Source organism: Pan troglodytes, chromosome 1 (assembly GCF_028858775.2).
Source record: "Pan troglodytes isolate AG18354 chromosome 1, NHGRI_mPanTro3-v2.0_pri, whole genome shotgun sequence".
Classification (NCBI taxonomy): domain Eukaryota; kingdom Metazoa; phylum Chordata; class Mammalia; order Primates; family Hominidae; genus Pan; species Pan troglodytes.
In genome coordinates this window covers 161,523,875-161,538,569 of record NC_072398.2, presented here as the reverse complement: position 1 = coordinate 161,538,569, position 14,695 = coordinate 161,523,875, and the positions used below count along the sequence as shown (strand labels likewise).

The 14,695-nt window shown below is 34.9% G+C and overlaps 1 long non-coding RNA gene across 3 annotated transcripts in view; it reads left to right on the top strand.

Annotated features, from left to right (window-relative positions):
• Positions 1 to 11,815, top strand: part of LOC104001190 (uncharacterized) — a 412,866-nt gene extending 401,051 nt beyond the window's left edge. For all 3 annotated transcript variants that reach the window (XR_010153527.1, XR_001707242.4, XR_001707240.4), the window contains one exon: positions 10,679 to 11,815. This is a non-coding gene — a long non-coding RNA (uncharacterized LOC104001190). The remainder of the gene's footprint in view (positions 1 to 10,678) is intronic.
• The last annotated feature ends 2,880 nt before the right edge of the window (positions 11,816 to 14,695 follow it).

The following is a 14,695-nucleotide window of genomic DNA, read 5'->3' as shown; positions in this document are numbered from 1 at the left end:
TATTTGCTTTATGACACATTTTGTGATATTTTCTGTTCTTTTTGTTGCTTTTTGAGACAGGTGATTATAATCATTGATTTTCAGCTTTCTTATTTTCTAATTTATGGGTTTATATCTAAACATATATCTCTAGCTGTTCTTCATGTTTTGATAAGTCAAATTCAAATAATTTATTCTGAATATTTTCAAATTTTTATTTTTAAATAACCCATAAGTTACTTACAAGTGTGTAGCTTAACTTCAAATCATTTGTGGATTTTCTAGCTATCTTTTTTATTATTCCATACTAGCTTAAGTTCTCTGTAGTCAGCAAATTCTCAGAATTATTGTGAGATTTGCTTTATGGCATAGTAATCTATCACTTTTGGCAAATGTTCCATGTGTAATATGGTTTGGCTCTGTGTCCCCACCCAAATCTCATCTAGAATTGTAATCCACAGGTGTTGAGGGAGGGACCTGGTTGGGGGTGATTGGATTGGGGGGCAGTTTTCCTCAGCTGTTCTCCTGATAGTGAGTGAGCTTTCACGAGATTTGTTTGATAAGTACTTGGCATTTTCTCTGTGCTCTTTCTCTCTCCTGTCACCTGTGAAGAAGGTGCTTGCTTCCTTTTGCCTTCCACCATGTTTGTAAGTTTCCTGAGGCCTCCCCAGCCATGCAGAACTGTGAGTCAATTAAAACCTCTTTTGTTTATAAACTATCCAGTCTCAGGTAGTATCTTTATAGTAGTGTGAGAATGGACTAGTACCATGCGTATTTGAATACAATGTGTTTTCTTCACTCATTGATGCTGTGTTTTAAACATGTGAATTAGAACATTTTGTAAATTATGGTGTCTACCACTCACTAACTTTTTGGTCTGTTTTTTTCCTCTCAGTTACTGACAGAGGTATGATCAAATCTCTGGCTGTAATTATAGGTTTTCCTGTTTCTCCTATAATTCTGCCAGTTTTTGCTATGGATATTTTGGATCCATGTAATTAATTGCATACAGATTATGAATAGTATGTTTCTATTGAATTAACACTTTTATTATTGTGAAAAGTATCTTTTGTCCCTGGTAATATCTTCTTACATTGAAGTCTAAGCTGTCTTCTATTAATATAGCTCTCTGGCTTTCTCTTAATCATGGATTTTATAGTGTATCTTTTTTCATCATTTTACTTTCAATGTTTATCTGTCTTTATGTTTTTCACTCTAATATTAAAATCTTTCTTTTTAATTGGATGTTTAGTTTATATGCATAATAAAAATACTTTTATTTTGATTTTAATTTATCATATTATTTTTTGTTCTTTGTTCCATCTCTTCTTTTTTTTCCTATTATTGTCTTATCTTCTATTTGTTGGATCAAGCATGTTTCAGTATTTGTTTCCCTATTAAGCTTGTTAGTTACACTCTCTTTTACTGTCCTAATTGTTTCCTTAGAGGTAACAATAAATATTAAATTAGTACAATAAATGTACTAATTTAAGGTAGAATGTACCTTAATTTTCCATTTTGTAACGTTTTTAGAACAAAACACTTTTTACTTCACATCCAACTTCTACCCTATTTTTACCATGCATTGCAGTCATACATACTATGAAACTACTCAAGACAGATAATTAGTAAACCAATTATGAACTGATTGTTTCTCAGCCCCAAACCCAACCCTGTTTGCCTGCTTTTCTCAAATTCAATGGCACCCTCTGAATGTTCCCCTTGCCATCTGGAGTAATGCTAGACTTTGTCAATAGAGGACACTGTGATGACAATAGATGACAATAACAGCAAGGAGACACTCTTTCTGGCTGGGGTATTCCATGTTTTTAGTTAGCATACCCTGCAAAGCTCACAGACCAGTTTCAACCAAACCTTCAGGGCTTGCTCTCCTCACCCAATGGCCATTTCCAAGTGCACCATTTTCTCTGTTTTGGCAGCCATGGCTGAACCCATTTCTCCCCACCTTACGGCAGGTTCTGAGAAGGTCCACCGCAGTGCTTGCCTGGCAGCTCTGGCCACACCCTCAGGCAACCACCTTCCCGCTTGGAGGGTTTTTTCCATATGTCAACTCTAGCCTGCCCACATGTCCCAGCACTGGCAGGACATTTCTAAAGATCATTCCTGCCCTATTACCTCTGGCATCTTGCTTCACAGCTGTTAGGCAGCATTTGCTGTGGTACCCATGCTCTCTTTAAAGAAGTCTGCATCTCAGCTTCGGGGTGGGGAAGCTGTCTCTTGAGTTCTCAGTTTTTTAATTTTATTTTCTGTATTCTCTCAACCTAGAAATATCAGCTGTTTTATGTTTGTTTTGTATGCACATACTACTAATGGACCCCTCTAAGTCTTTACTGTCCTTTTTAGTAGTTAGTTATCTTTGAAATGTACAATTCTTCACATCACATTTTCTTTGTTCTAATAACTGGTTTGGTTTCTGTCTCCTGACTAATATACTCAAAATTTGTGTTTCCATAATTTAGCATTTCCGATGCTTTTTTCCTTTCTGCATTTCTGTGATTCCATCTGAGAGCATTTTCTTTTTGTCTAAAGAGTACTCTTTAGTGTTTTTATAGTGCATGTCTGCTGACAATAAATTATTTAAATCTTTGTCTAAAGTGACTTAATTTTACATTACTTAATAATTAATAATTTTGCTTTGTGTAGAATCTAAGGTTGGCAGTTACTTCTCTTCAGCACTTTAATGGTGCCATTTCTTGTTTTTGGTTTTACCATTTCTATTGATGAGTCAACTGTCATTCCCATTGATGTTCCTTTGAAAATAAGACATCTTTTCTGTTTGTTCTTGCAGAAAAAGTTGTAGATTTCCTTTGTGTTTTTAAGCAGATTTTACCATTATGTGCCTAGAAATGGTTTTCCTCACACTTTTTCTTACAATTCACAGAAATTCTTGAATCACATTGACTTGACATGGTTCATTAGTTTTGGCAAATTCTCAACCACTATTTTTTCAACTATTGCCTTTCCCCCAGTTCCTTTTCATCTTCCTACTGTGACTCCAATTATATTTATATTAAATCTTTTCATGCCCTTTTCACTCATGTAATTTTATTTTTGTCTGTGCATCAACTTGCAGACTTTTTATTGACCTGTCTTCTGATTTACTATTATTCTCTCCTATAAGGTCTAATTAGTTGCTCAAATAAATATACAAAGTTTTTTATTTTCCGTTATTAATTTCTCATATACAGTATTTTCATTTTTTTTTTTTACGTAGGCCTTTTGTCTCCACATTTTCTCCGTTTCTGTGAACACAGCAAAATGCTGTAATGTCCTGTTTCACATCTTCAATATCTGGATCACACATAGATTTATTTCTATCACAAAATTTCTTCATCATTTGCTCTTGCTTCCTGTTAATTCTTGATTAAGCAACAGAAGTTTTATAAAATTTACAAATATATATTTACAGTGCATACCGTTTCAATTTTTGTTGTTTTATTTTTATAATTTTTGAAGTATTTTCTAAATGAAATATAGATTCTAGGCTGGGCATGGTGGCTCACTCCTGTAATCCCAGCACTTTGGGAGGTTGAGGTGGGTGAATCACGAGGTCAAGAGTTTGAGACCAGCCTGGCCAACATGGTGAAACCCCATCTCTACCAAAAATGCAAAAAATTAGTGTAGTGGTGGGTTCCTGTAATCTCAGCTACTCAGGAGGCTGAGGCAAGAGAATCGCTTGAACCCGGGAGACGGAGGTTGCAGTGAGCTGAGATTGTGCCACTGCACTCCATCCCTGGTAAGAGTGAGACTCCATCTCAAAAAAAATATATATATATACACACACACACACATATATATATACACACACATATACACACATATATACACACACATATATATATATACACACACACACATATATATATTCTATATCTAAAGAAAAGTAAAGTTCACTCTGACAGGAGTTTTTCTGCATGTCTATCTTTTTATAGGGCCTAATTCTAGAATTACAGTTTCTAATTAAAGTCGTTATTATAAACCACTACATGTTTATTACTGGTCTTTTCACTCCATTCTGATATCTTCTAATATCTTTTTATGGAAAAGTATATGTAATGTATTTTTGGAAAGATTATACTAAAGTAATATGAAATAAATATCATCTTTATTAAGGGAGTGGGTCACATTTGGAAGACATTTACTTTTGTCCTTAGGCATTCGTAATATAAACCTAGAACAAATAATTGTTTTTGAAATGTAACAATTGCTATTAAAACAAAGAAGAATATACCAAGAATTTAAAATATTTATAGACCTTGTAAAGTCACACATAGGTCACAGCTAGACATTTAATTTCTGGATATATGTCATCATCACTTAATGTTTTAAAGCCAGAGAATTTCATATTGAAAAAATATTTGTGGAGGAAAAAAAATCTTTAAGCAGTGGTGTAGGTACATGACTATGGGCAAAGACAGGGAAAAAAATTACAGATGATACAAAGGAGAAAATTACATATAACAAAAGGTAATATTTCCAAGGAATTTTATATTCCACCATTGTAGAAAAATTGTATTTGTATAAGTCATATCTAAATATAACATAACAAGTCAGTATGGTGAGAAAGGTTATTAAAATAGAATTGCCTGGACCTGAGTGTTAACAGGCAACAGAGGCAGACTACAAATTTCAGTCTGGAGGAAGGTATTTTCTTCCTATATTTTAACCCCCTATCTGCACCTCCTGAGTATAAATAAGCAACATTTTTCATAAGCAATACTGTCTGCCTAGGTTAATTCACCCTGGGACCACTGCTATATAATAATTTTGATGCCTACTCTCTCCTATGGCCCAATACTTGAACAGTCATGTTTACATAATAACTTATAGAAGTGGAGCTATTCCAAATATCTCAGTTTTCAAACATTGGACATTGATCCATATGGCTTCAGGGATAATGAACTCAGATCTCAAAGGATCTCCATATTTTTAGTAACAATACTGTTATTTATGCAATGGGATAAATATAAATAAAATCAATCTTCTTGTTTTTCTATGTTCTACTAAAGACCATTATGTGTATGATGGTCTGCGTTAACAAGATGGGGTGTCAGAATATTGACTGCTAACTTTAGGGCCTATGAAATGTTGAACTTTGATGAAAGGAAGAGTAGATAATTAGGCAGTAGGAACTCAACATGGCTTGTTAAACAAATCTTTGATGTTTTTTGTCAAAATTCAATACAAAGCATTGAACACTACAGACTGAAGTTCCTGGATTTCAAGAGAGATTTCAGTTGAAAAAATTATCACAATACAATTAGAGAATTGTTTGATTTTTATTAAAAATCACATTTAATAGAAATTATTTTGTAAGTTTAGGAAAACAGGAAAATGACAAACCCAAAACACTTCATTTTATATTTAATTTTTATTTTAAATTCTGGGGTACATGTGAAGGTTTGTTATATAGGTAAACATGTGCCATGGTGGGTGGCTGCACCTATCAACCCATCACTTAGGTATTAAGTCCAGCATGCATTATCTATTTTGCCTAATGCTCTCTCTTCCCCAACCCTACCCACCAACAGTTCCCAGTGTGTGTTGTTCCCCTGCTGTGTCCATGTGTTCTCATTGTTCAGTTGTCACTTCTAAGTGAGAACATGCAGTGTTTGGTTGTCTGTTCTTGTGTTAGTTTGCTGAGGATAAAGGCTTCCTGCTTCATCCATGTCCCTGCAAAGGACATGATCTTGTTCCTTTTTATGGCTGCATAGTATTCCATGGTAAACATGTACCACATTTTCTTTACCCAGTCATCATTGATGTGCATTTGGGTTGATTCTATGTTTTTGCTACTGTGAATAGTGCTGCAATGAACATACGCTGCAATTAACATACAATGATTTATATTCCTTTGAGTATATGCCCAGGGATTACTGGGTCAAATGGTAGTTCTGGTTTTAAATCTTTGTGGAATCACCACACCATCTTCCACAATGGTTGGAATTTACATCTGCATTTCCACCAACAGTGTAAAAGCATTCCTATTTCTCCACAACCTCACCAGCATCTGTTGTTTCTTGACTTTTTAATAATTGCCATTCTGACTGACACAAGATGGTGTCTCATTGCTGTTTTGATTTGCATTTCTCTAATGATCAGTGATGTTGAGCTTTTTTTCATATTTTTTAACTGCATAAATGTCTTCTCTTAACAAGTGTCTGTTCATGTCCTTTGCCCACTTTTTAATGGGATCGTTTGTTTCTGGTAAATTTGTTTAAGTTTCTTATAGATTTTGTGTATTAAATCTTCATCAGATGGATAGATTGCAAAAATTTTCTCCCATTCTGTAGGTTGCCTGTTTGTTCTGATGATAGTTGTTTTTGCTGTGCAGAAGTTAAATTCTATCCCGTTTGTCAATTTTGGCTTTTGTTGCAATTGTTTTTGGTGATTTAGTCATGAAGTCTTTGCCCATGCCTATGTCCTGAATAGTATTGCCTAGATTTTATTCTAGGGGTTTTATAGTTTTGAATTTTCCATTTAAGTCTTTAATTCATCTTGATTTAATTTTTTTATAAAGTATAAGGAAGGGGGCCAGTTTCAGTGTTCTGCATATGGCTATCAAGTTCTCTCAGCACCATTTATTAAATAGGGAATCCTTTCCCCATTGCTTGTGTTTGTCAGATTTGTCAAAGATCAAATGGTTGTAGATGTGTGGTCTTATTTCTGAGTTTTCTATATCCATTGGCCTATGTGTCTGTCTTTGTACCAGTACCATACTGTTTTGGTTATTGTAGCCTTGTAGTATAGCTTGAAGTCTGGTAGCATGATGCCTCCAGCTTTGTTCTTTTTGCATAGGATTGTTTTGGCTATATAAGCTCTTTTTTGGTTCCATATGAATTTTAAAATAATTTTTTTCTAATTCTTTGAAGAATGTCAATGGTAGTTTTAATGGCTATAGCATTGAATCTATAAATTACTTTGGGCAGTATGGCCATTTTCATATTGATTCTTCCTATCCATTAGCATGAAATATTTTTCCATTTGTTTGTGTCCTCTCTGATTTCTTTGAGCAGTGGTTTGTAGTTCTTCTTGAAGAGGTCCTTCACTTCCCTTGTTAGCTGTATTCCTGGGTATTTTATTATTCTCTTTGTAGCAATTGTGAATGGGAGTTGACTCATGATTTGACTCTCTGCTTGCCTGTTGTTGGTGTACAAGAATGCTTTTGACTTATCCACAATGATTTTGTATCCCGAGACTTTGCTGAAGTTGCTTATCAGCTTAAAAAGCATTTGGGATGAGAGGATGGGGTTTTCTAAATATAGGATCATGTCATCTACAAAAAAAGACAATTTGACTTCCTCTCTTCCTATTTGAATGCCCTTTGTTTCTTTCTCTTGCCTGATTTCCCTGGCCAGAAGTCTCAATACTATGTTGATTAGGAATGGTGACAGAAGTCATCTTTGTCTTGTGCTGGCAAAACATTTTATTTATTTATTTATTTATTTATTTATTTATTTATTGAGATGGAGTCTCACTCTGTCACCCAGGCTGCAGTGTAGTGGCACAATCTCGGTTAACTGCAACCTCTGCCTCCCAGGTTCAAGCAATTCTCCTGCCTCAGCCTCCTGAGTAGCTGGGTTACAGGCATGCACCACCACACCCAGTTAATTTTTGTATTTTTAGTAGAGATGGGGTTTCACCATGTTGGTCAGGCTGGTCTCAAATTCCTGACCTCAGGTGATCCACCCACCTCGGCCTCCCAAAGTGCTGGGATTACAGGCGTGAGCCACCACGCCCGGCCAAAACACTTTATTTTAAATACTTTGGTTTAGATCTTCAAAAGTCATTTTCTGCTTACCAATAAATTTTTTTTTCTGTGTTTGGTCACCAATCAAGCTTTCATTAGTTTTAAGAAATGTATAGCTTATATTACAAAAGCATTGCAATGTTTCTGGAAAAAAAATTGATGACACACTCAGTGAACATTTCCACTTGAAAATTCTCTGAAAAAGCTTGCAATGTTAGTTTCATTTCATCCAGACCTATTTTGTTCAAGAAACTCTGCTAGCCACAGGGAGTACAAAGATAAGTAATAGAGATTTCCCGCCGTTAAGAGATAAGACACAAATTTGCAGGAGGATGTGCTATGCTAGTTTAAATATGGATTTCAGCCTGGTTTTCTAACTGAACTTTCAGCTTCCTAAGGGAAAAAAAAAATCAGATATTTGATCACATTATGGGTCAAAACATAGTAATGAATTAAAATGAATGTCAATACAAGCTATTTTAGTTTTTATTTATCATACTTACAAAAATTTTATATAGGTGAAATCATGAAATAACCTCTTCTTTATAAAAATAAGAAAATATGGCCCTGAGATAAAGTAAGTCACAAAGCATTTCCAAAATCTTCTTTTGTCAAAGCATTAGTTGTGTAAGATTTTTTTAATAAGAAGAGTTATAAAAACAATTTTGTGGGGCTGGGCACAGTGGCTCATGCCTGTTAGCCCAGCACTTTGGGAGGCCAAGGCAGGAGGATCAGCTGAGGCCAGGAGTTTGCGACCAGCCTGGGAAACATAGTGAGACCCTGCCTCTCCAAAAAAAAAAAAAGAAAAAAAATGTTTTGAAAATTTTCTGGGCTTGGTAGTGCATGGCTGTAGTCTCAACTACTCGGGAAGCTAAGGTAAGAGAATTGCTTGAGTCCAGAAGTTTGAGGCTACAATGAGTTATGATTATACCACTGCATTCCAGCCTAGGTGACACGGTGAGACTCTGTCTCAAAAATAATTAAAATAATTTTGTGAAATTTCCATCTGTGAAGAATCCCTATATATAGTACATTAAAATTTTTGCAAGATCATCTGATTTAAAAATTCTATTTCAGTTTGTTTAGCCTAGCTTTTCCCAAATTTATTTAACCACAGATCCTCCTTTGTGAAATACACACACAAAAAATGAATTGTGACAATGCAAAAAGAGCAATATCAAAATTTTTATTCTCAAGCCTAGATGCTTTTTCCTAAGTACACTTTCCTGGCCAAGTGATGATAAAAGAGTAAAGTTAATGTCCTCAAGTGGAGATTGTGTCCATGGCATGAGTCTTGTAAGGCAACTGACTAAAAAGTGAAACATTGACCAGAATGCAGAAAGGAGCTATGTAGGAGAAAACATCAAAAGTTTCTGGAAAAAGTCTATGTCATGCTTAACAGCAAGGGCTCTGGATCCAGATTGCTTGTATTCGAATCAACTTCAGGCATATGAGCAGTGGGACACTGAAATTTTCACTCAATCTTTGCAGGCCTTAATTTTCCTGTATGTAAAATAGATACAGAGATTAGCACCATCATGTATTATGATCACTAAATTATTTAATATGATTCAGGCACAGTGTATGGCACCTAAGAAATAGCATTTAAGTTTATAAATAAATAATCCTTGAAGGTTTTTTTCTTTTCAAGTCTCCTACTTGATGAATTGTTTTCTTCTAATTGGGAAATTCCATTTTTCTTAAAAAGTCAAGTTCACTGGACTAACACCCATCGACACCATATTTGGGAAATGTTTAAAAATATATTTCTGGAGTGAATAGAATGAATGGAAAAAAGGAAATACTTCTTTATATATGCTAGCCAAATCTTTAGTGCATGTTCATACCCAATACCTTGGGGCATATTCACTGGAGAAAACCAGCCAACCTCCTGTAATAAGAACATCAAATTATTTCCTGTATTGGTCCCTGTTGCCTCCAAATGCTTGCTTGTAGGCCTTGGTTACACAATGTTAATAATAATAGTATGTTTACTCAGTGCTTACCATGTGCTGTGTGCTCTTCTTAGGGGTTCGTATGTCATTTTTCAATAAATCCCTACAACAATCCTGTGCATGGGATATTGTTATCCCCATTTTACAGATGAGAAAATAATGAGAGATGTCTTCTTGCTACTAAATTTAAAGTTTCATAATTTAAAAAAATTCCAAATGTTTTCAGTTTTTAACATAGAAAATAGCTATTAAATAAGAACCTTTTTAAAATATAGAATTGTTGGGGACAATAATCATAACTTACAGGTGGATATTCACAATTTTTCTGTTATACACCAAGAAGACCATGGATACTCACCCAAACTTACGAGATTGCTATTATTATTCCGTGTTACTGTAAAACAAACTGAAGTTCAGTGAGGCTAACTCACTTTGTCTATGTTCACAATAAAAATGATTTATCTCCTTTAAAATAGGCTAAAAATTTTGAACATAAACTACAGATACTTTTATCACCAAAGCTAGAGAAAGAACTGTTAGCAGCAGAGTAGGTATGTAAGAGATTATTGAACAAAGGAAGGTGCTCCAGTGCTGAGCTAGAAAAGTAAGACATAACTCAGATCAAGCTTTAGTGGGATTTTTTATTACTACTCATTTTTACTGCAAAGGCTGATTATGGATTTATATATCTTATCAAGAACAAAGCATAAGGAAGTTACTTTAGTATGTGTTAAATAGGACAAACAGAAGATGAACATTTAAATATTTCAGTATTTCCAATACAGGTACATGTCCACCTCTGAATTGAGCATAGGTATTTGAACCACTGTTGCAATTATAGGAATGGTCAAGAGAAAACTCACAAAGATTTCTTATTATCTCTGACCTTAGCCTGTTTTGTGTTATTACAAAAGAGTACATGAGACAGGTAATTTATAAAGAAAAGAGGTTTATTTCACTCACAATTTTGCAGGCTGGGAAGTTCAAGGGCATAGGCCTGACTTCTGGCAAGAGCTTCTGTGCTGCATTATCACATGATGGAGAATCTCAAAGATGAAGCGGACAGGTGTGAAGACATCACATGGCAAGACAGGATGCAAGAGAGTAAAACCGAAGAAGTGAGACACTTTTTAATAACCTACTTTCTCAAGAACTAATCCATTCCCATGGGTGAGCAAGAACTCACTCACCCCAGCAGGAGGGTGTTAATGTACTCATAAGGGATCCCTCCATGACCTAAAAAACTCCGACTAGGCTCCACCTCCCAATACAACCACGCTTGGGGATGAAATTTCAACATGAGTTTCAGGGGAAACAAACAAATCATATCCAAACCATAGCAGTATCCATTTATATCTGATTTCCTTAATAAAATGACATGGAGCACCCTCCAAACAGCATAAATATGCATACCCTAGTTATGTGCATATTTTCAATTCACTGAACAACCTTCAGTTTCAACAAAGAATGCATTGTTTATTTTTCTCTGTACAAAAAGCTTGCTGTGAGTCTGTCTCCCCCAGGAGAAAAATAAATAAATTTCATGACTTTGTAATTGTCATCTTAAAAACTTTCTTGCCTTCATTTAGTTATTTAAGAAAAAAATCTTTGCAATGCATCAAGTACTGTTTATGTCATTGTAAAGGTTGGAAAAACATCAACTAATTGTCAGGGAAAAATTCAGTTTATATTCAAAGTTTCCAACATTAAATATTGTGAAAATGCAAAGAAGCCCTTCTACTTTCACTTCTCACTTGTAGGATTTAGATCTACTGTCTAAAATATGATAAAATATTGGGTGACAAATTTCCTTTGAATACAAGGTGTGGAAACTAAAAAAAAATGTGATTCAGTTCTCTCTTGTAACCTAGATATAAATAATGCCTGGATTAAAATTCTTAGCACATTCAGAGAACAAGTAGTTCATGGTGGCCATAATGTGTAGGTTAGAATCCTGGGTTCTAGCAGTAGGCTAGCTTGTTTTTGAATCCCACCCAGCTATGCCACTAACTGGTTTCATGACTATGAGCCATCAACTTTACTTTTCTTAATCTCAATTTTTTCTTATGTAAAATTGTAGTAAATATAACAATAAATTAATTATAAAATATATGTTTAAATTATTTATGTATTAATTTCCAATATAAAAGAATGTTATTATAATAAAGCTTTGATGAGATAATGAATGTAATCTACACATCATGCATTGTAAATGGTAGCCAGTATTACTTCTTTGGCTAGATGAAAAATCGTATTCGAACTGGAGGGGTCATACCCACAGCTTGAAAATCTGTTATTCCATGTAAGGATTTCAGATTTCATACTGTGGTAGACAATGAACAATCACTAAAGAATTTTACCCAGAAGACTACTATGTTGCATTTTGCATTCTAAATGATCATTCTGCTTGCTATATGAGGGATGCACTGGGGGGCACAATAAGGAAAACAGTTACAAGACTATTCAAATGGTCCATGAGAGAAATGATAATTGCTTGAACTAAGTCAACCACAGAAAAAACAGAGCAAAACGTATGAGATTATGAGAAGCTAGAAGTAATGGAACATAGTTACTAATATATGCTGCAATGTGGGAAAGGAGTGAATCAAGAATGACACCCAACTTCCCAAGGGATGACTTTTATCAAATACAATATACAAATACAATAGTAGACCCCGGTAAGGGAATGTTGGGAGTGTGGGGAGGATGTAAGGAGGGCTAAGTGAATGGAAGAAGGTTAATTTTGAAGAAGTAGAGTTTGAGTTATCTCTGGAACATAAAAATCACAGGTATTTATTATGCAATTTGTTACATTGGTTTTAATTTGGAGTTCAGAACATTCATGAGTCACCTACACATAATAGGTAGATTAAGTTATGAGACTGTATGTGATTGCTTATACAGACTAGATAGATTAATGAGAAGAGATCTGGAATTGAACATAAAGAAACATCAAAATATAAAATATAGGTAGAAGAAATCGTACTTAAAATGGAGACTGGGAAGGCAGAGCTAGGTAGTACAAGGGAAATAAGGAGATACTAATGCCAATGAAACAAAAGTGGAAATGTATCAAGAAAAGCAAGTGGTAAACCATGACAAACATTGCAGGTATAAGTAAAATAACCTTAGGACAAAATAAATATCATATGATTTGGCAATTGAGCCATTTGGGATGTTTATAGACGAGTTTCATTGCAGTGGAAAGACTGTAATCAGATAGCCAAAGGTTGAAGTAAAATGAAAAGTTCTGGTAGATTGTCTTTTTCCAAAAGTGGACACAGAAATATTGCTGATCCCAAATCTCTCAGAACCTTGCTACACACCATCATAGGTGGAGGCTGTTTCCTATTTCCTTGAACCTAGGTAGGGCTTTGTGACTGCCTTAATGAACAGAACGCAGCAAAAATGATGCTGTGTGACTTCCAAGTCTAGATCATAAAAGGAAATAAATGTTTTGTGCATCTCCTCCCGTATTCCCTGACACCCCTCTCTCATTCTTGAAACCCACTATCCACGTTTTAAGAAAGTTCAGACCACATGGAGAGTACATGTATAGATATTCTGGCCAACAGACTTAGCTATCATTTCAGTTGTCATCCCAGCACCAACTGCTTAAGTGAGCAAGCCTTTGAATGATTTTCATACCTAACCTTTCAGCTGCTCTAGCTGATACATTGAAAATAGACATAAGCTGTCCCTGTGGAGCCCTTCTCAAGTTGCAGATTAAATATTCTAGATGTTATAGGCCACTAAGTTCGGAGCCATATTTTACATAGCCGTACTAGTACAGAAGCAAAGGAGAAGAAACCATAAATATAAATTATCCATTGAAAAGCCTTAGCACTGAAGAATTGCAGGATGAAAAGAAACTAATAACCAGATGAGCATAGAGTCAAGAATGTTGAGGAATCTTTTTAATTTTGTTATTAAAATAAGGTCAACATGAACCCTAGAAGATGTAACATGAAAATGCATGTTAGAAAGAGGAAAGAATCATTGGTGTAAATTCTATTTCCTGGTGGATACAAGGGATATCACATAGAAAGCATACGAAATGTGATAGTTTTGAATAGGGAAACTGACATTTGTACATAAATAGATGCTTACAGATGTGGACACAGGAAGTTAAAGAAGATCATTCTCAATATTCTAAGTTGTCTCTATGAAATCAGAGGCAAATCATCTGCACTGAAAAAGAAGTAGTGACGTAGATGGTAGGGGGAAGGGGTATGGTGTGCAGAATAGTAGATTTTTTTAAATAAGGGAGCATGTAGAAGAAAAACAAAAGAAGGAGATAATCAATAATAATTTTTAAAAATTGCTAGGCTCATTGAAGCTAGAGACCTAGTTTTTAGTGGCAAAATCCTATCAGCTGTATCATTTCATTTTTAATAATGCTTAGTACCTCAGATGCCTGATGATATAAGCGTTACATAAATATAGCAGCTCACTGATTTGTCCTTTTTTAAACTTTCTGCAGAGAGGCACTATACTTAGCTAAGAGTTCTTGGATATGGAGCCGAGTCCAGCAATGTCAAGGAACAACTCACAAGCTGTAGGGTTCAGAGCTACAGGATATAACTGGAATGTCTGTCTAATTCAGCAGTTACTCTCCCTTTCCTGACAAATACCTCCTTAACAGCATCCTCCAATACAGGCAGCTTTTTGCCTCCAGGAAATTTATTCTATTACCTACTCCTTATTCTAGGTACTTACTACTTACTTCTTTCAGAGCTGATTAGTGCAAAGCGAATACTTGACTCTACTGCACCAATCATATTGTCTCTGAGGGAATTTGGCATTGGGATAAAAACAGATTCAGTTCATTTCTTCCTTCCCAAAACTTTAATGATTAAATTCAGAGGCTTTAAAATACCTATATGTGAAATATTTAAAGCTACATATATGGTGATAAATAAAACTAAATTACAGAGAGAAACAAAACCAAGAAATTGGTAAAGAATATTGCCTAGGTTTCTAAAGATTT